Below are 19,399 nucleotides of genomic sequence, written 5' to 3'. Positions count from 1 at the left end.
CTTTGGGCCCGTCCTGAATTCTCCTGGGTGGTTTTCCGAGGCAGCGCTTCGTTTCTTATGGGAACCTCCTGTGGTGAGACAACTCAGGTAAGCGGGTTATCATCGTGTCTGGCCAAGGTGGGCGGTTTTGGTCAAGGGTTCCCTAACATTATTACTAGCATTTTCTAGAACTTTCCAGCCAGGACTGACGGGTGGTGGGGAGGGCAATGGGAGGAAGGAGGGACCTCACTTAGCCGTGAGATTTGGCCAATCAAAACTTCACCCCGGGGCTTCCCTGGTGGCGCAGTGGTTGGGAGTCCGCCTGCCGATGCAGGGGACGCGGGTTCGTGCCCCGGTCCGGGAAGATCCCACATGCCGCGGAGCGGCTGGGCCCGTGAGCCATGGCCGCTGAGCCTGCGCATTCGGAGCCTGTGCTCCGCAACGGGAGGCCACAACAGTGAGAGGCCCGCATACCGCAAAAAAAAAAAAAAAAAAACTTCACCCCGGGGAACTTCAGTTTCCTCTTCTGTAAAATGGGGGTAATTTACAATCATACTAGCTCGTGTGATGGTTCTGAGAATGAATTGAGTTCAGAGGTGCATGGCACACAGTAGGCACTTTCTAACCCACCTAACGAAAGCAAACCAAGGGAGCAGCAAATCAAAAAATAATGTAGCCATTAAGAAAGTAATTGTTTATATTTTTAGCTGTGATTGTTTTTCTGCAAGTCCTTGTCTTGTAGAGATGCGTGTGCTGTAGTGTTTACAGAGGGAACGATGAGGTGTCTGGAATTAGCTTCGGTATAGGGCAGGCAACGGGGGTGGGGTGGGATGACAGGGTTTAGATGAAACAAGATTGGCTGTGGGTCTATCCTTGTTAAACCTGGGTGACAGATACATAAGGGTTCATTATGCTCTTTATTTTGTAGATGTTTGACATTTTTCATGACAAGTTGAAAGAGAGGAGAAAGGAAGGAAGGAAGGGAGGAAGAGCGGGAGGAGGGGGCCGGGGGGGTGGCGGCAAGAAGGAGGAAAGAAGATTCTGCCTAAGTGTCCCTTCTGAAACCTTCCCCAAGCGCCACATTGTCAGGGGACAGAGGGTGTTTTCTGCTCATCCTGAGCAATGAGACCCATGAGGAGACAGGAGGGTCATCCAGGGAGCAGCCCCAAGTGGCAAAGTCCCTCCGGGGACCATGGAGAGAGACAGCAGGACAGGGTGACAGCGGACCGTGGATCCTAGCACAGGTCTTGCCCGTGACATTGGGTGGCGTAGGGCCATGGGACCAGAAGGGATACTTAGAGGGGAGAACAGAAAGAGCTGTGAAGGAGGAAGCAATGTGAGCCCACTTCCCTAAAGAAAGGGTGGCAGGGCAGGCAAGGTTGAAGGTGGGGTGCTCCAGGATTCGAGTGGGCTTTTTGAAGGAGAAGGAGAGCCTGCGGTACCCCCAGGTACCAAGCAGCTGGTATCTGGAGAGACACAGGCCACTCCGGGTAGTCTGTGGTCTGGAAATTGGAGTGTCTGCTCCCCTCACCAGCTGGCGGGTGGCCCTGGTCTAGGTGCTGGGCCTCCACCAACGGCAAAGTTCCCCCAGGTGCCTGCGTGGGGAAGACAGGCACCCCAATCCCTCACGTGACCAACCGGAGCGTCCCCATTTCCCTGAGGCTTCTCCAGGGGTCCCCACAGGACTGAGAACCGTACCGCAGTGACCCTTTCCCCAAGGAAGTGCTGTGTCCCAGAGCAGCCTTCATGGGGGTGACATGTCCAGATCTGCCCAAGAAGGCTGGTGATGGAGAGAGCAGAATCTGCCAATCAGTGTGGGGAAAAGTGGATTCTGCAACAACCTTGATGAGGTTAAGAGCTTGGGGGGGCCTGGGAAGACCAAATGTTTAATATTTGGGAGAGAGACTGTCTAAACAAAGCAATGAGGAGGCCGCTTTGTAGTGATATGAAAGAGATGAATTAGGTTTATCCGACATCAAAGGACAGGAGATACAATGGGGACTGAGGCCCCCAGGCAGCGTGGACAGGGCTGGAGCAGAGACTTCGCAGACTCCAGTGTGGTGGAGAAGAGCTCCAATGGTGTGTGTCTGAGCATTGCTTTGAAGCCCCCTTCCATCATTTAACACACTTCCTAAAACCTCCCCCAAAGCGGCCTTTTCAAAAGCAACATTTGCTACCAACCAGGAGAAACACAGGAGCCTGCCCTCCCCTGTTGACCATTGAGAAGAGGGTGCTTGCCGACTGTTTCTTCTTGAGGATAAACTGAGGATGGGGGCCTGCCCGGCAGGCGGTGCCAACAGTGGAACCCACTGAGGCTCTGGGGCTCAACAGAACTGAGTGAGAACCTGCTTCTGCTTCCACTGACTGGGTAACCCTAGGCAAGTCACTTGGCCTCTCTGAGCATTAACTGTTTTGCCTATAAAATGGAAACAGTAATCCCTAAATCACCAGGGTATGGTGTCCGGCAGAGGGAAGTTGGAGAAAAGGAAAAGACCCCTTTGGATGGATTCTGATGGGCGCAGAAAGAACTAAACCAGTCACCCCAGGGGGCCTTTCTCCAAACTCCTGGCAGAGAGCTGATTACAGTCTCCACTAAGTACCCGACATCTTCCTGGGCCAGGGGCGTCCCAGGGGCTGGGTATCTACTGCACAGCCTGCCAGCCCCGGCTGGCTTGTTAGAACACAGGATGACTTTTGTGTTTCATTCGACCCCCAAATTCGGTGATGCTACATCTTGATCACACATTTTCAAATGTTTGGGGGTGAAATGCTGTGATATCTGGGATTTATTTTAAGATATTTTAGCAAAAAGAAAATGTAGAGTAGATGAAACAAGAATGTCAGAATATTGATCATTCTTAAAACTGGATGGGCTTCCCTGGTGGCGCAGTGGTTGAGAGTCCGCCTGCCGATGCAGGGGACATGGGTTCGTGCCCCGGTCCGGGAAGATCCCACATGCCGCGGCGCGGCTGGGCCCGTGAGCCATGGCCGCTGAGCCTGCGCGTCCGGAGCCTGTGCTCCGCAATGGGAGAGGCCACAACAGTGAGAGGCCCGCGTACCGCAAAATATAAAAAATAAAAATAAACTGGATGAAGATTTATTATTTTATTCTCCCCTACTTTTGTGTATGTTTGACATTTTTCATAAGAAGAAGTTAAAGTTACAAAAATACATGTCAGGGGCTTCCCTGGTGGTGCAGTGGTTGAGAGTCCGCCTGCCAATGCAGGGGACACGGGTTCGTGCCCCAGTCCGGGAGGATCCCACATGCCACGGAGCAGCTGGGCCCCTGGGCCATGGCCGCTGGGCCTGCGCGTCCGGAGCCTGTGCTCCGCAGCGGGAGGGGCCGCAACAGTGAGAGGCCCGCGTACCGCCAAAAAAAAAAAAAAAAAAATACATGTCAGGTTCTTGTAGCTCCAGTTCCCTGCCGGGTGGGGCTGAAGCTGGCCTGATGGGACTCCCTGTGCCTCCCTCCCTCTCTGCCCCAACGTTCAGGGTCTTCTGAAGTGGTGGGCACTGCACCTGGTGCTGTGGGAAACCCAACGATGACCACAATGCAGACCAGCAGGAGAGGCTAAGACATTAATGAGAAATAACAAGGCAGCACAGCAAGGGCTCCCCAGGGTGCGGACCCAGGGCTCTGGACCTGAGAAGGGAGCAGTTAACTCAGACAACAGAGGGTGTCAGGGAGGACTGACCATGGTGACAAACTAATAGTAGCAGCAGGATCAAGCATTAGCTGGGGTCCTAGGGGACTGTGGGCCTCACATGATGGGGGGTTTAGAGCAGAGGTACATCCACTGCGTCGCGTGGATTCTTAGGCTTGCTAAAGTGAGCTGAATTCTAACTTAATGCATTTGGAGTGACACAAGACAGGAGGAGTTAGACATGCCATTGAACCAGCAGGACGTTTTTAAAGCTCAGTCCAGCCATTGACTTCAGGTCCTCTTGGTAGAAATAAATCAGGTTTCCTGGGCAAACCTGAGTTCCATTCCCTCATTCATTCAATCATTCAGTTACAAATTCTTTTTTATTTCTTACAACTCTGTGGGTCAGGGATTCAGGCAGGGATCAGCTGGGCAGTTCTTCTGCTCCAAATGGCGTTGGCTGGGGTCACCCTACCCTCAGGGAGCTCCCTCTCTAGTTGGGGTGGCAGGTAGGTTCCTACACTGCTAGGACGGGGAGCACACAGAGTTCCTACACAACTTCAGGAGAAGACTTCACACCTTCAGTCTCCACAGGTAGGAGTCCTTCCTAGTGCATGAGAGGGTTCTGTGTTAGCCAGCCAAGCACACACAGAGTCTGGAGAATTACAGTGTGGTTCTTTACTCCTAGTTCAAGTCATATCCTCTACAACATACAGACTGCACAGGGCAGGGCGAGGTGTGTGTGTGGAGGTAACCCCTGTACCCTACTGCACCCACCCCCTCCCCCAGCTCTGCAATGCCGGCGGTCCTGGCACCTCCACCTTCAGGGCTGACTCAATGACTCCTCTGCTAGCAGGCCCGGTAATAGGCACCTGGCCCCTTTCCCCTCGTGACTCTCTTCCCTGCTTCCTCTTCCTCCCCTGCACCCTCCTGTTCTTATCCGACCAGGGCTAGGCCAATCACTCAGCACCATTGTGGATGGACAGAGGGGAAGAGCCAGCAGATCCTGGAGACAGGCATCTGTGAGATGACCAGAGCTGTCCACGGCCACGACAAGCCTCCTGCAGCGTAGTCTCCTGTGTGTGGTCACACACGCCAAGACTTCACAGGGCGTGACCACAGGCCCCTGTGCTGTCCCAGCTTCGGGGTGTGCACGGACCCAGGAAAAACTCAGTATTTGGGGTGAGGAGGGGACTTCTGGGAGTTCACACCCCAGCCCCTCCACTGTTTGTAAAAAGTGGGAGGCAGCCAAGCAAGGCAGAGCTCTGGGCCAGCTCCCCATCCCAGGTGCTCCGTGAGACACAGGGGAGGTGGAAGAAGGGAAGCCAAGGTCCTTTGGGAATCAGGTGACTCAGCAAGGGACCCCAAGCAGTTAAAAGTGAAATTTTGTTTCTTGTGATTCAGGAATTCTTATCCCACCCTGTCTCTCCACACCTGGGCAGGGGAGGGGTCCCAAGACCCCAGCAGACACTCTCAGGTCTTCCTTTAATGCCGGGCAGCACGGCTGGGACGGGCTGGCCTCTCTAAGCCCGCTCGGGGATATCTTGATGGAAGGAAACACAGGGGAACCTGCAACCAGGTTCGTGGTGGGCTTTATTCGTTTGCCCTGTGGGGTTTTCTACAGGGATGCTGCCATGCCCTGGTCTCAGCCTCCTGTCTGTTGCCTGGCACCCTGATCCCACTTATCCTGGAGGGAGAAATCCCATTTTCCCACTCCCACCCCCACGCTCCTTTCTAGAGCAGCCAGGATGAACGACTCAGTCCCTTCCCTGGAGTCCGGCGGCAGCGTGTCAGTTGGAGGGGGATGTGGATTGGGGCCATAAAATTTTCTCAGTCATTGAATAAAGGATTTAGTTATTTAGACAAACTAAATATGTTAGGCTATCTATACTAACTACATGAATTAGATTCATTTTTCAAAATTTTAAATGTCTCAACTTTATCCAGAGACTGAAAGGCCTATAGCAAGCCAGGGGAGGGTGGGATCTTTGAACGTGCTCAGGGAAAACCACTGGCTGGATGATTCCCTAAGAAAAGGGACACAGTCACCGAGAACTCTGCCTTTTCTGCCAACACTGGGGTCCAGAGAAGGCAAGTGCTCTTCCATTGAGGGTGAACAAAGTCAGATAAGATGAGGGAGCTCAAAGCAATGGAGGGGCTGGCATGCGGGATGGGTGTTTTATTTACCTTTCTCAGTGGGGAGCTCCCCAGAAATACCCGGGGTCCACAGAGAGCTCTCTATTCCAAATCGCAGGTCTCCTCTCCTCTCTCCTGCTGAGAGAGCGAATCCCGGCCTTAGACTTGATCTGCCCTCCAGCCAGCGACCTCCGTTGTTCCTCCTGTTGGATCTGATAACAACAAACGCAGAACTTCCAGCAACCAGTTGGTTTGAACAAGAGGTGGGTCATCGATTTAATGAAATGTTCACTAGAAGCCCCCCACAAAGAAAAGGTCCCATCTGGGGACTGGGGGTAACATGACGGGCTAGTGGCAGACCCTTCACTTAACAGGCCAGTCAGGTCGCTATTGGCTGGAGTGATACCCAGAGTTGGGATTATTTGTTTCCAAGGAACTGAAGTCTCTCTGGGGAGGAAGTATGTCCCTATTTGTATCTTCGATTGGGAAGCAGGACTGTCCCCCACTCACTAGAAACAAGAGAAGGAAGATATGCCATCCTAGGTGCACATGGGTTAGTGCTAGGCTGTGTGAGTGTGAGTGTAGGTGAGGTGTGTCTGTGTGCCTGTGAACTTGTTAACCTTTGAATCTGGATTTGAGGACCACCACTCTGAATGAAAAGACTCTGTCCTTTGAAGAGTATACCACCCATGGGAGGAGAAAAACAGAGAAAATGCCTGTGAAACAAGGAATGACGTATTGGGGGGATAACATATGTAAAAGTGCCTAGAACACAACACTCAATGAACAGCAGGTGACATTATTTGCAGACATAACCAAGGGTGTTATTTAAGATCAAAAGCGTCAGAGAATCAGGGGTCTGGATCTGAATCCTGGCTTGGTTTGTGACCTTGGGCTTAATCTTTTTTTGTTTAACTTTTTCTTTTCAATAATTTTAGGTTTACAGAAGAGTTCCAAATACAGTATAGAAAGTTCCCTTGTATCCTTTACCCCGCTTCCTCTAATATCTTACATAATGAGGTACACGTATTAAAACTAAGAAATTAACAGTGGTACATTACTAGGAACTAAAACTAGACTTCATTCAGGTTTTACCGTGTTTCCTACTAATGTCCTTTTTCTGTTCTAGGATCCAATCCATGATACCATGTTGCATTTAGCTGTGTCCAGTCTGTGACTATTTCTCAATTTTTCCTTGTGTTCTCTTGACTTTGACACTTTGAAGAGTACAGGGCAGGGACTGTAGCTCGATTTATAACTTTTTCTGGCCTTTCCTCACGCCAGGTTATGGATTTGGGGGAAGAACACCACAGGGGTGAAGTGCCCTTATCATATCATGTGGGGGGTATCTGCTCTCGACATGACTTATCGCTGGCGATGTCGCCTGTATCACTTGCGTAAGGTGGTGTCTGCCAGTTTCCTCCACTGCAAAGTTACTATTTTCCCTTTCCATGTTTTATTCCTTAGAAGCCAGTCACTAAATCCAGCCCACACTCAAGGACAGAGGAATTAAGCCACACCTCTTGGAGGGAGGGGTAGTCACGTTACATTTGGAATTCTGTAAGGCAGATTTGACCCTTCTCCCTCATTCTACTTAACCTTTTTCAAGCCTCAGTTTCTCATCTGCAAAATGGGCTATTCAATGGAGAGGCTTGTTGGAAGGTTTAAATAATATAATGTGTGAACAGTCCTTAGCACTAACAAAGGTTAAATATTATGATCAGAAATGATCCAAGACACATCAAACTATTTGCAGGAGTCATTTAACTTGGCCCATTGTGCAGCTGTCAATGTTGGTCTCCTCTAGACACGGAGAGTGAAGGCCCCTGAGAGGGGCAGTTTGGGGCCAGGCTAATGTTGGGCTGCTTTCTGCCCCTCCCGAGAGCCCCACACACGAGAGGGGAGGTCTGGAGACAGGATGCCCAGAGCCCACTGAAGGCACGGCCTAACCACAGATGTGGTGTGTGGACTGGATGTTGGTGAAAGATGATAAAAATGCGATAAGAACCAAACACCTGAGAAACCACTCAGGAGGCCAAGACCAGAGTAGAGCCTAACAGATAGTGAGTTCTCAGTAATTAGTCATCGACTGAATGGCCCAGTGAGAACTAAACAAAGAGCACTGGACTGGGAGTCCTGTTACTTGGGTCTTTCAATCCAGATTTTTTTTTTTTTTTTTTTGCCAATTTGCCATGTGACACTGAGCAAGTTACTTAACTTGTCTGGGCTTCATATTCTGGCTGTGTGAACTGTGAGGAAGTTGGGGAAAGACAGGTCTAGGCCCAGGCTGCAGAGGCAAGGTGCTCACCCGCACTTCTCCCTCATCACCCCGCTTTCTGTGACCCATACTAACTGTGGGACTCTCTACTGGGCTTTCAAAAACAGATGCCGATATCTTAGCACTTGTTGAAGGCCCAGGGCATCGTTAGAAGCTTGTCAGCATGTACAGTATGGTAAAGGCTGTTGCAGTACATGTTCTGCCTGTTTTTGCTCTGTGCTTCCTACATGTGCTGCTTTGATTTCTCTTCATCTGCCCCGACTGGTCTCATCTCCTGTTTGTCCTCAGCTGCTGAAAGGGCCACGTTTGTTTTCATTACAATAGCATCCTTGGGGAAACTTCCCTGGTGGTCCAGCATGTAAGACTCTGCCCTCCCAATGCAGGGGACCTGGGTTCGATCCCCGTTCAGGGAACTAGATCTCGCATGCGTGCTGCAACTAAGAGTCCTCATGCTGCAACAAAGATCCCGTGTGTCACAACTAAGACTCGGCGCAACCAAAATAAATAAATATTTTTTTAAAAAATGGGGGTGGGGTGCCCTTGTGCTCTCCTCAGAGGGGCCCCACTGGCACTCTGTGAAAGACAATCATATCCTTCTGTTTCCTCCATGTTTGTTTTTAGACAAAGATGTGATCAGAGGGGCTCTCTGGACTCATGGCCTTCAGAGGGGAGGTTAGCTTGGGTCTTCACCCCAGTCACTCATAACCTGAACATGTATATTCCTACACCGAAACAGAGCTGTTCTCCTTGCCCTTCAGGGAAGAAGCCTGGAGTCTGGGGAGGGAGATCATGAGACAGGAAAGGGCTCTTCAGAGGTGGAGGTGGGGTGGGTTTGATGAATTATTCTTCACATTTGATTTACTTTTCGAACTGGACTTCTCCTTCCCACAGGGGCTCTTTCTAGACCTAAGCTGCCTCTGTCGGGGCTGCCTTAGTGCCAAGGTATCTCCCAGCTTCCCAGCCCTCTGGCCTTTTCCTCCCCTACCAGTGTTCCCAGAGCTCCTGCCCTTCTCTGGTCACCAAGCCGGAGGCTCGAGCACCTGGCCCGGCCGACCTTTCACGACCAGCGCTGGAGCGCCCCCTGCCGCTAGAAATTGCTATGACCATTGGGCAGAGGGTTCAGTTAGGGGGCTGATTAGGTTCTCGTCACACGGGCTGCAAACAGTGGCAAACAATTAATCAAAAAGAACTTCAGGCATCCACAGGCCAGCACTCTGCTGGGGATTGTGGAGGAAGCTGGATAAGATGCAGGGCATGCCTGCCAGGCTACAACCATGGGGCGTCCCCTGTACCCCACCCCAGGCCACCTGACCCAGCTTTCAGCCAGACCCCAGGCTCCGTGCCAGCTCTGGCCCCTGGTGAAGGGAGATCTGAGACCCCTGGGTGAGGAGGGCAAGCAAGGCAGCATCAAGACGCCATCCCTGGGCTTCCCTGGTGGCTCAGTGGTTAAGAATCCTCCTGCCAATGCAGGGGACACGGGTTCGAGCCCTGGTCCAGGAAGATCCTACATGCCCGGGAACAACTAAGCCCACGAGCCACAACTACTGAGCCCTCATGCCACAACTACTGAAGGCCACGTGCCTAGAGCCCACGCTCCACAGCAAGAGAAGCCACCGCAATGAGAAGCCCGCGCACCGCAACAAGGAGTAGCCCCCGCTCGCCGCAACTAGAGAAAGCTGGCACAGCAACAAAGACCCAGTGCAGCCAAAAATAGATAAATAAGATAACATAAATAAATTTATTTTTTTTTAAAAAAGGTGCCATCCCTGCAGGTCCTACCCGCTCCCCTTCCCTGGGGGCCAAACAGGGGCCAGTGACTTGCTGGCCTTGCTCCCTGCCCCCATTCTGCTCAGAGCCAAGTCTGCTTTTCCATCTCCCAGGGACCCCCACCCTCCTGCCCAGCCTGTGTGGCCTCTGGGCTGTAGGACGGCTCACACCAGGACCAGGGCCCACTCCCCCATGAGGCCCAGGAGGCCCCCTGTACCATAGGGGCCCATGGGAATATTTCCATTTCTTGTAGAATCAGAAGGCAGAAATAAACTTTTAGGCTGAAGAAAACGTTTTAGTATACAATGTTAACATCTTCATCTTTATACCAACACAGTCGTAAAATATAACTTTGAATGTTATTTAGAGAGTGAAAAGGGCCCTCACCCAAGTCCTAATGCAGCCCCTGGACGTGGCCGTCTGTCTGGGCAACCGTCTGACCGTCAGCGGGGCTAAGATGCCGGTGAAGGCCAGATTCCTCGGTCGTGGCGGTGACGAGATTCTCTCTAGAGAGGCTCATGTGGATTCTTGGCTTTTTATTTTCTCTCTTAATAAAAATGTGTGATGTTTACATTGTCAGAGAACACACAGAACCTTGGCTTGTGTTTCACGTCTTAGGAAATGGGTCTCATGTACTTTTGGCTGTTCCCTCATGTTCCTGTAGTCGTAGATCCAGCCCCTTTGGAACGGAGGGACAGTACATCAAGATGTTGGTGGGTGGAGAGGGCAGGCATGTCCCTCCGTCGGCCCTCCCCTCTACTTATGGCCCTGGAATCCCTGTTTTGCCTTCCAGGTTGGTCCTCCTCCCGTTCCCACATCTGCCCTCGGGTGTCAGATGACCCCCACTTCTACCCCCCAGTGGCCTGTCTTCTTCCTACAGGCCAACCCGTCCTACGTGTCCTCAGCCTCGGCCCTCTCAGGGGTTCTGGAAACCTCTTCTGTATCTATTTCATTACTTCCCCCACTGTGTTAGTTTGCCAAGGTTGCCAGAACAAAGTATCCCAGGCTGCAAGGCTGAAAAACAGAAGTGTATTCTTCCACAACTCTGGAGGCTAGAAGTCTGAAAGCCAGGTGTGGTGGGTTGTTTCTTCTGAGGCTCTGCTCCTTGGCTTGTAGATGGCCAAGCTGCCCCGGTGTTCTCACCTGGTCTTCCCTGGGTTGTGTCTTCCTCTCTTCTTACAGGGACCCCAGTCGTTAATTAGGACCTGCCCTAATGACCTAATTTTAGCTTCATTACCTCTTTAAAGGCCCAATCTCCAAACAGTCACACTCTGAGGGACTGGCAGTTAGGGCTCCAACATAGGAACTTATGGGGGACACAATTCAGCCCATAACACCGACCACCATCTCTACTTCCACGCACAAAACTGGTTGCCAGAGCTACAGAACATGAGCTTGTGAAGGGTGACAGTCTGGGAAGTCACAGGCAAGACAGAGAGTTTTGAGGGCTGTGGGCCAGGGTGATGGGAACCATGCCTGTGAACAGGCAAAGCGCTGCTGAGGCCCGCCTGGCATCAAGGCCAAAAGGGGACACTTTGCCTAGGGGAGAAGCGGATTTCCATGGGAGGGTCTGCTCAGCCAACCGTTGAGAAGACTGCCTCTCGATGCTTGTACAATAATTATCATCACTTGGAAGGATTTAGTGCCTCTTGGTCTAAATTTATGGATACTCTTCTTCTGCCAGGCTTATCATAACGACCAGCATCTCCCCCTCCCCTTGGCCTTCCTAGTCCACGGTGCCGTAGCCCAGACATGACCTGTCTTTTTTTTTTTTTTGCGGTACGCGGGACTCTCACTGTTGTGGCCTCTCCCGTTGCGGAGCACAGGCTCCGGACGCGCAGGCCCAGCGGCCATGGCTCACGGGCCCAGCCGCTCCGCGGCATGTGGGATCTTCCCGGCCCAGGGCACGAACCCGTGTCCCCTGCATCGGCAGGCAGACTCTCAACCACTGCGCCACCAGGGAAGCCCCAATGACCTGTCTTTTTAACCAAAGAGTCTGATCCTTGTTCCAGTAATTCAAAGGCGACGGCTCGAAATTCATTAATTGAGTTTATGAAGAACCTCCTAGGGGATTCTTTTTGATGGGGGGACATTGCACAGACCCAGTCTACACCTATCCTGTGCTTGGGTGGAACATTCTTGGAAAGATGCTAACGTCCAACCGATCTCCCCCATGACCCCCACCCTCACGCCCATTTTCCTGACTCCACCCATCTGGCTGGGGCACATTCAAGGAGTCAAGTTCATTCAGAAAGCTAAAGAGGAGCAAAGTGGGGAAGATTAATCTTTTCAGAAGAGAATTATTCCCTGTATTCCAAAGCCAAATGCAAATTAAACCGATCTTTTCTGAGATAAAGTGCTGCTTTTCCTTATTACAGTTCCAGGTCTCTGTTCCGAGCCCAGCAATTCTCCTGCTAGCAAAATAAGAAAGAGCTGGAGGCTCACCTTTTAATTTTACCCATTTTGGCAGTGATCCTCTCTGGCCTCCCTTCACCAGCCCACATTTTTGCTGGCACCGCGAGACAGGGAGACGAGGGAGGGAGACGTTATTACAGCTGTGTCATCGCCTTCAAAGGAGACCTCTCTGCTTAGGCCCCCAGATGCTGACCAGGCTTTGGAGGAACATTAAATCCCATCCTGATCGCCACTCAGCCCGGAGTCACTTGTGCAGAATAACAATATCCCCCGAACTACCCTGCACGTAGGGTTTGAATCCAGAGGGAGCCACCCTCTACTTGTGCTCTACGCCCCACAGAGACTTAGTTCCGAGGGACAGGAACTGTTCTTACACTGTTCTTTCACTCGCTGCTTCTCCCATCTCTGCTCCCAGGCACCTTCACCCAAACACACGTCTTCTTGCTTCCTTGCTAACCTCACACAAATGGTAAATGCTATGGGTCCCAGGGGCTGCCAGCCCACAAATTCATCAGATGTAGCTATGCGCAGAACCCAGGGTTAGGCTCAGCTGGGGCTCCTCCCAACTGCGGTTCTGCTGGAGACTCTTGCCATCTCTGGAGGTCCTGATGTCCAGTGCTCTTACCATGGCACCTACTGGTAACTTGACACCAGCCTGGGTTCTTCTTGGTCTCGACAGCAGGAGTGGGGCAGGGATCAATTATGGAGATTCCCCACAGATGCCCTCCATTATACTAGCATGCAAACCCTTACGATTTCAATGAGTCATGAAATCTTGAAGTAGGAAGAAAAAAGTTGCTAGTCCAACTCTGACTCAGGGTTTGAAGGGCACAGGCTATGCTAATCAGGGGGTCTATGGAAACAAAGCACCAGAGAGTGGCTTCAGTGTCCCTAGAGCTGGAGAGGGTGATAGAGTAGAGCAAGAGGCCCCTAGTCCAAGCCAAGCCCCAGGGCCATGGGTGCTTACGAAGGCCTGGTCTGTGAGGGTTGGGGGCCTGCAGCAGATGCAAGGAGCTGCAGGTTTGCTGAGGCCGACGTGGCATCGTGACTCACCTTTGGGGCCAGTTCTCTGTTGTACCAGAGGCAGGAAAAGAAGCAGATTTGAGTTGGAAGTGTAACAGAGATACCATTAACCCAGCTAGAAAAGGAACCCCAGAGGACAGACTTGGTGAGTTTACTGCTTAATGTAGGGGGAGCCACAGAAAGTTTTGTTCAAATTTCAGTGTATCCTGTGGCTGCCCAAAGGACCGAGAAAGTCATGCCCTCCTCAAAATGACTAAGTTCCTTAGGAACTATGCCCGGAACTTTTCTAGGACCTGAACCAGGTCTCACTGCTCTATATCCTCGCTACAAAGTGTGGTCCACAAACCACGGCATCAGCAGCCCCTGGGAGCGTCTTGGAAAGGCAGAATCTTGGGCCTCGCCCCAGAGAATGACTCAGAACCTGTATCTTCTGATCCCAGGAGACTTGTATCCATTAAAGTTCCTGAAACACTGCTCAGTTGGCCAGGTAATTTACAAGGCCCAGTGCAAAACAAAAATGTAGGACCCCTTGTTAAAAAAATAACAATTTCAAGGCAGCAGCAGCAGAATTCTATTTTGTTTTTACCGTGGTAACATCTGTATAACATAAAATTTGCCATTATAACCCTTTTTGAGTATACAGTTCAGTGGCATTAAGTACATTCACACTGCCGTGCAACTATCACCATCATCCATCTTCAGAACTCTTCCATCTTTCCAATTGGAAACTGTTTCCCTTAAACAATAGCTCCCCATTACCTGTCCTCCCAGCGCCTGACAGCCACCATTCTATTTTCTGTCTCTATGAATTTGACTCCTCTATGCGCCTCATATAAGTGGAATCATGCAGTATTTGACCTTTTGTGACTGGCTTCTTCCACTGAGCATAATGTCCTCAAGGTTTGTCCAGGTGACAGCTAAGTATTAAACCAAGTGTAGGGCCCTTCTGGGCACCGGGCCCCGTGTGGCTGCACAGGTCACATGTCCTGACACTACTCTCTAGCAGTGGAAGAGCCTATTTTTCTCAAAAGTCACCAAGAAAACTTCTCAGTTTTTCCTCAAATCAGAGGCTTTCTGATTTTTTAAAGCATTTTTCAAAGCCAAGGAGAAACCTGAGTACACATCCCTAATTAGAACTATAGGACAATGGGAAAGTCATTTTCAAGGTGTGAAAATGTCAGCTCAGCCTGGATGCTTCCAGTAGGAACCACGAAAAGAGGAAGAAAAAGGCTACCTCCAAATCACAAGTCCAGGAAATATATCCCCAGTGGCCTGCAAAAAGGAGCAAAAAAAAATTTTTTTTCATGTAAAATATGTTTTATTGTTCTTTAAAAGGGCTCAAGGTTTGGTTTTAAATCAGGCTGCACACCTTCCCGATCCCCCCCAGAAGTGAATCAGGTCCAAACCCCCAGAGGGATGGTGCCGGGGAGGCAAACAGCATGTTTGGTCTCCACCATCCTCCTGGCAGACACTACAGTTCATCCTTGACAAGGAGCTGGGCACGATATCCGTGTGTGCTAGTAGTGACTTGGGCAACATCCCATAGTGTGAGCCTCCAAATCCACGGCCACGGGCAAAGGGCCTGGTGCTGGAATTGCACTTCATGCACAAAACTGACCCAACCACTTATCCAAATTAACATCACATGTTATTCTACATTATTTTCAAAATCACCAATGTATTAATATTTTAAATAATTGGTGTAGTGTTTTACCAACTACTTAACTATCTCACTTAAGTGGGGGAGGTCTCAGCAAATTAGTAAAATGAAATCTGAATTACACCTTTTAAACTAAACGGTTTTATTGCCCCAGGGGGCTTGTAGAAGTTTAGGCAAGTTAAATCTCAGGCAGGAAAACTCCTTTGGGATCGTTAATGAAGAAGGGGAAATGGTTTATCGCTAGCTTATCAGTTACTGCATGGAAATGGAACACTTTTTCGTTCTGGAAAAGCCTGCTCGTTCTCCGCTGCGGTGATATCTTTTATACACCATCATTCGCTCAGGCTCAGCCCACTCCGCCCTCATCATTTCCACCAAAGTAAACCTCAGCCCCGATTCTGCAAAATATCACACATTTCAAGTTGCCGCATTTAAGTAAATTCTTGATATGTTATCCTGCTTTATTCCAGGCTCTTAAAATACTTGTTAAAGAAAACTGCTTGGACCTGGTGAAATAGGCAGTTCTGATATTTTCTTTTTGAAGATAAGTGGCAGAAATTTTAAGGATGTGACTTCATGACCTGCCTGAGTTCCCAGACTCCCCATCTCCCATCTCCACCTCCTTTACTGGGCAAGAATCCCTTTTGCTCACAGCCCAGGGTTTGAAGGAGAGGCCAGGGTGGCGGAAGGCTGTTCCGGCACCTCCACCGCCCTGAGTGATTACAGGGCAGGCTCGGCTTGCCCGGTGACCGCTGCCCCGTCGGGCCTCGTGGCCTGACACCCGACGACGTTCCAAGTGTGCCTGCGCCGCCTGAGTCACAGGCAGGGGAACAGGGACTTGTTCCTGCATCCCAAGGCTGCGTTCCAACAGGACCGTGGCCGCAGAAGCACAGAACCCCAAGGCTTCTTGGCAATTATGTGGTTTTCACACTTCTATTTTTAAAAGGCTTGGAAACAAGTAACCTGGGGGATCAGGATGGTTGGGTGAATGTCTTTCCAAAGTTCTCCCAGTCAGGGGCCCTGTCCTGGCAGGGGTCCCAAAGCAACTGTGAAACCAAAATGCCAAGACAGGCCCGCTCTGCAATCCTGCTCCTCAGATGATAGAAACAGAAACACCGGGCTTCCCTGGTGGTGCAGTGGTTGAGAGTCCGCCTGCCGATGCAGGGGACACGGGTTCGTGCCCCGGTCCGGGAAGATCCCACATGCCGCGGAGCGGCTGGGCCCGTGAGCCATGGCCGCTGAGCCTGCGCGTCCGGGGCCTGTGCTTCGCAACGGGAGAGGCCACAACAGTGAGAGGCCCGCGCACCGCAAAAAACAAAACAAAACAAAAAAAACCAGAAACACCAGCGGCACCTAGACTCACACAGTCTTGTCCTACATGACCACAAAGGGTATGGTCTGGCCTCGGGTCACCGAGTGGTCCAGACTGTCGCCCTGCTGATTTGCGTGGCTAGGTAACGCTTTCCCGTACAGGAGTCTGCTGCAGTGGGTCCCCAAGAAGCCAACCCAGAGAGGAGGTTGGCTCTGGAGGGAGAGGGCTGGTGGGGGGTGGGGGCATGTTAGCGGGAATTCTTGGGATGTGCATCTGGGAAGGGGGCAGGCATGGGCAGAGGGAGGAGTTGAGCTGGGGTGTGTTTCAGCGGACCTTTGGGCACTCTGAAGCTGGGCGCTCAGAGGAGTAAAGGGGCAGAGAGGGTCAGAACTTTATACCCCCGTGCAAGTTAGGCATTGGTGGGGCCCCTGGAAGGGGGAGTGTAACGGGGGGGCATGTCCTGCGGGGGGCTGACAACCCAGGCCTGTCTGTGGCAGCATCCCAGCAGGCAGGGAGGGGAGTAAGTCAGGTGTCACTCCCTGAGGTGGGCCCTGACAGCATCAGAGCATCCATGACAACATTTCATTTCTCTTCTTTCATCTGCAATTTTTTAAAAAATGGAGGCAAATTTCACATAACATAAAATCACAGAATGAACCACTTTAAAGTGTACAGTCCAGTGGCATTTGTTACATTCACAGGGTTGTACAACTACCACCCTTATCAAGTTTCAAAACGTTTTCATCCCCACGAATGAAAACCCCTACCCATTCCGCGGTCACTACCTTTCCCCCTCCCCCCAGCCCTGGCAAGCACCAGTCTGCTTTCTGTCTCTATGGAGTTACCTATCCTGGACATTTCCTATAAATGGAATCATAGAGTATGTGAACTTTTGTGTCAGGTTGATTTCACTAAGATTTCCAAGATTCATCCGTGTCACAGCGTATGTCAGTACTTCGTTCCTTTTAATGGCTGAGTAATACACCGTTGTATGGATATACCATATTTGATTTATCCATTCAGCCATTGATGGACATTTGAATTGTAGCATCTTTTTAAAAAGGAACTTAGGATCAATGTGGAAGTTCTTGATTGTCGAAGATATGACTTCATTTCATTTGGAGGCAGGAAAAGCCCTCCAGGCTCACTGTGTGGAAGGGCATGAACTTACATCCCAGAAGAGGCTTCTGCTCAACAGCAAGTCCAAAGCCTGCCAGCCTTTCTGGGCCTGACAGCGCCACTGCAAGCTTGTCCACCGCTCTCCTGCCATGCCAGGGTGCTCTCAATCCAGTCTTGCCTTGTTCAGGCCACACTGAGATGTTTCTGGGCGTGCTGCCTGCTCTCACTCCTCTCTGCTCCAGGGAACCAGCTCCAGCCCTTTGCTCAGGTCCCCTTTCTATCTCCCAAGGCTAATGAGGAATCTTTTCCCTCTAAGTCTTTTCCCTCCTTGCCTTGAAGTCAGAGCCACCGTTCTGGCAGACACAGGGGCTGAGCCCACGTCCTCCGCATGGCCCTTCTGCCCCAACTCCGTCCCCACCAGAGGGCAGAAAAATGCTGCTCTCCATGACTTCCTACTGCCCGGGTCGCGAAAGATGCTGGCTGGGCAGCCACAACCCTGGCGGCTCATCTGGCCCCTCTGGATTCTGCCTGTCCAGCTTGTGCCCACCCATTTCAGCTCACCTCCTTCCCTGCCCCTCCGTCGTTGTTCCCCTGTTCCCAGGCACCCCTAGGTGCCCCAGCATCTAGCACAGAGTTGCTCAAAAGTCTGTTGACTGAAGAATCTCTTCCTTGGACATCTCTTCCTTTCAACTCCACACCTAAGAGCTTCTCTAGAAAAACCTTTATGGGAAGGATTTGTCAAATTGTCATTTGTTGTTCTAATTTTATATACACAGTCTGTGATCCTCAGAGCAGTCCCTGAGGCGGGCAGTACTAGCCCTGTCCTACTGAGGAGGAAGTTCAGGGTGGAGCCTAGCCAGGTGGGAAGCAGGCAGGGCCGGGATCTGCCCCCACTAGTGCAGCTAGGACCAGACCCGCTCCTCGCCCCAGGCTGCCTGGGCCCATCAGGTCCGTGCTAACCCCACTCTGCCAGGCATGGGGTTAATCGCTGGGGCCCCTAAGGCGCTGTGAAGGGGGGGTGGGGCGAGGGCCTTCAAACGACTTGTAGCGGGGGAGGGGCGTTCTACTGCCAGAGAGCTGTGCTCAGCCTGAGGGAAGAGTCCCGTCTCCATGGGATTTGGGGTGACATACAAACAACTATCTATATTGTAATCTGGGGCAAGCTTCACCCAAAGGACATTTACCAGTTGAAAACCTTTACTGTTAAACCCCCAACCCAGAAATAAAGGCAGCCTCAGCCGAAGGAAGACACCCTGCCTGAGGGGTTTATCCTTTTCCCGGCAATAGTTGCTGGGACTTGAGGACGGGATCTCCTCTTCTCAGTCTCTTTCCCGGCAACAAACACGGGCCTGCGGGGAAACGTCAGATAACCGGAGGAGGAAGGGCAGCAACCTTAGAGCCTGAAGTGGAGGCAACGGTGAGTAAGGGTGTCTCGTGTCTCTTTTTCTTTAGGATGGTGAGCAGTGGGCCGCGAGGAACAAACGCAGGAACAGACGCCAAAGCCCAAGCACACGTGATTCGCATTTAGAAGAACTGGAAAGAAGCCGAACCCACCTGCCCGCCTGCCCTGCGTGCCTGGGCAGGGCCATCGACCCAGAGCGTCTAGGGTCTGCTGCCTGGGGGCTCCCGGCAGGAAAGAGGTAGAGAGAGCTGCTGGCTTTTATCCCTCTCTTGGGGATGGTCACGTTTCCCCCCCTCCTACTCCCCTTCCTCCCCTCCCCAGAGACCCCAGGACGGGCAAAGCCAGCCCCCCAGGTAGACCACCTGGCCGTGGGTGAGGCTCTGTCCTGAGGGAGAGGGAAGCAGCTGGCACTGGCTAAGGTGGCAGGCGGTGGCGCTGTGACTGGGAAGCCTGCAGGAGGGGGCCAGGGAGGCCCATGTCCCAAACAGCCTATCACCAGGTCATTTTGTTTCACTGTTCCCAATGCGAAGTCATAAAGCGATGGCGGGTGACAGTTCCCAGGTGAGGAGAAAGTTCTGGAGTCCTGGACATGGTAAGTAGGGTGGGCCTGAATGGGACACTGAGGTGGGTGGTGTGAAGATTAAGGCTCTGAGCCAAACAGGAG

At 51.6% G+C, this 19,399-nt stretch overlaps 1 long non-coding RNA gene across 2 annotated transcripts; it reads left to right on the top strand.

Moving 5' to 3' along the window:
- On the top strand, nucleotides 1-18,961 carry LOC138413987 (uncharacterized). Of its 2 annotated transcripts, none has more exons than XR_011246350.1 (3): nucleotides 1-87; nucleotides 5,878-6,022; nucleotides 18,786-18,961. It is a non-coding gene; the product is annotated as an uncharacterized lncRNA (long non-coding RNA). The 2 variants fall into 2 exon arrangements; XR_011246349.1 differs by lacking the exon at nucleotides 18,786-18,961 and adding an exon at nucleotides 10,172-10,379.
- Nucleotides 18,962-19,399: the final 438 nt, after the last annotated feature.

The sequence above is a fragment of the Delphinus delphis genome, chromosome 2 (genome assembly GCF_949987515.2).
Source record: "Delphinus delphis chromosome 2, mDelDel1.2, whole genome shotgun sequence".
NCBI lineage: Eukaryota > Metazoa > Chordata > Mammalia > Artiodactyla > Delphinidae > Delphinus > Delphinus delphis.
Note: the sequence above shows the minus strand (reverse complement) of the source record. Positions and strands in the feature narration are given on the sequence as shown.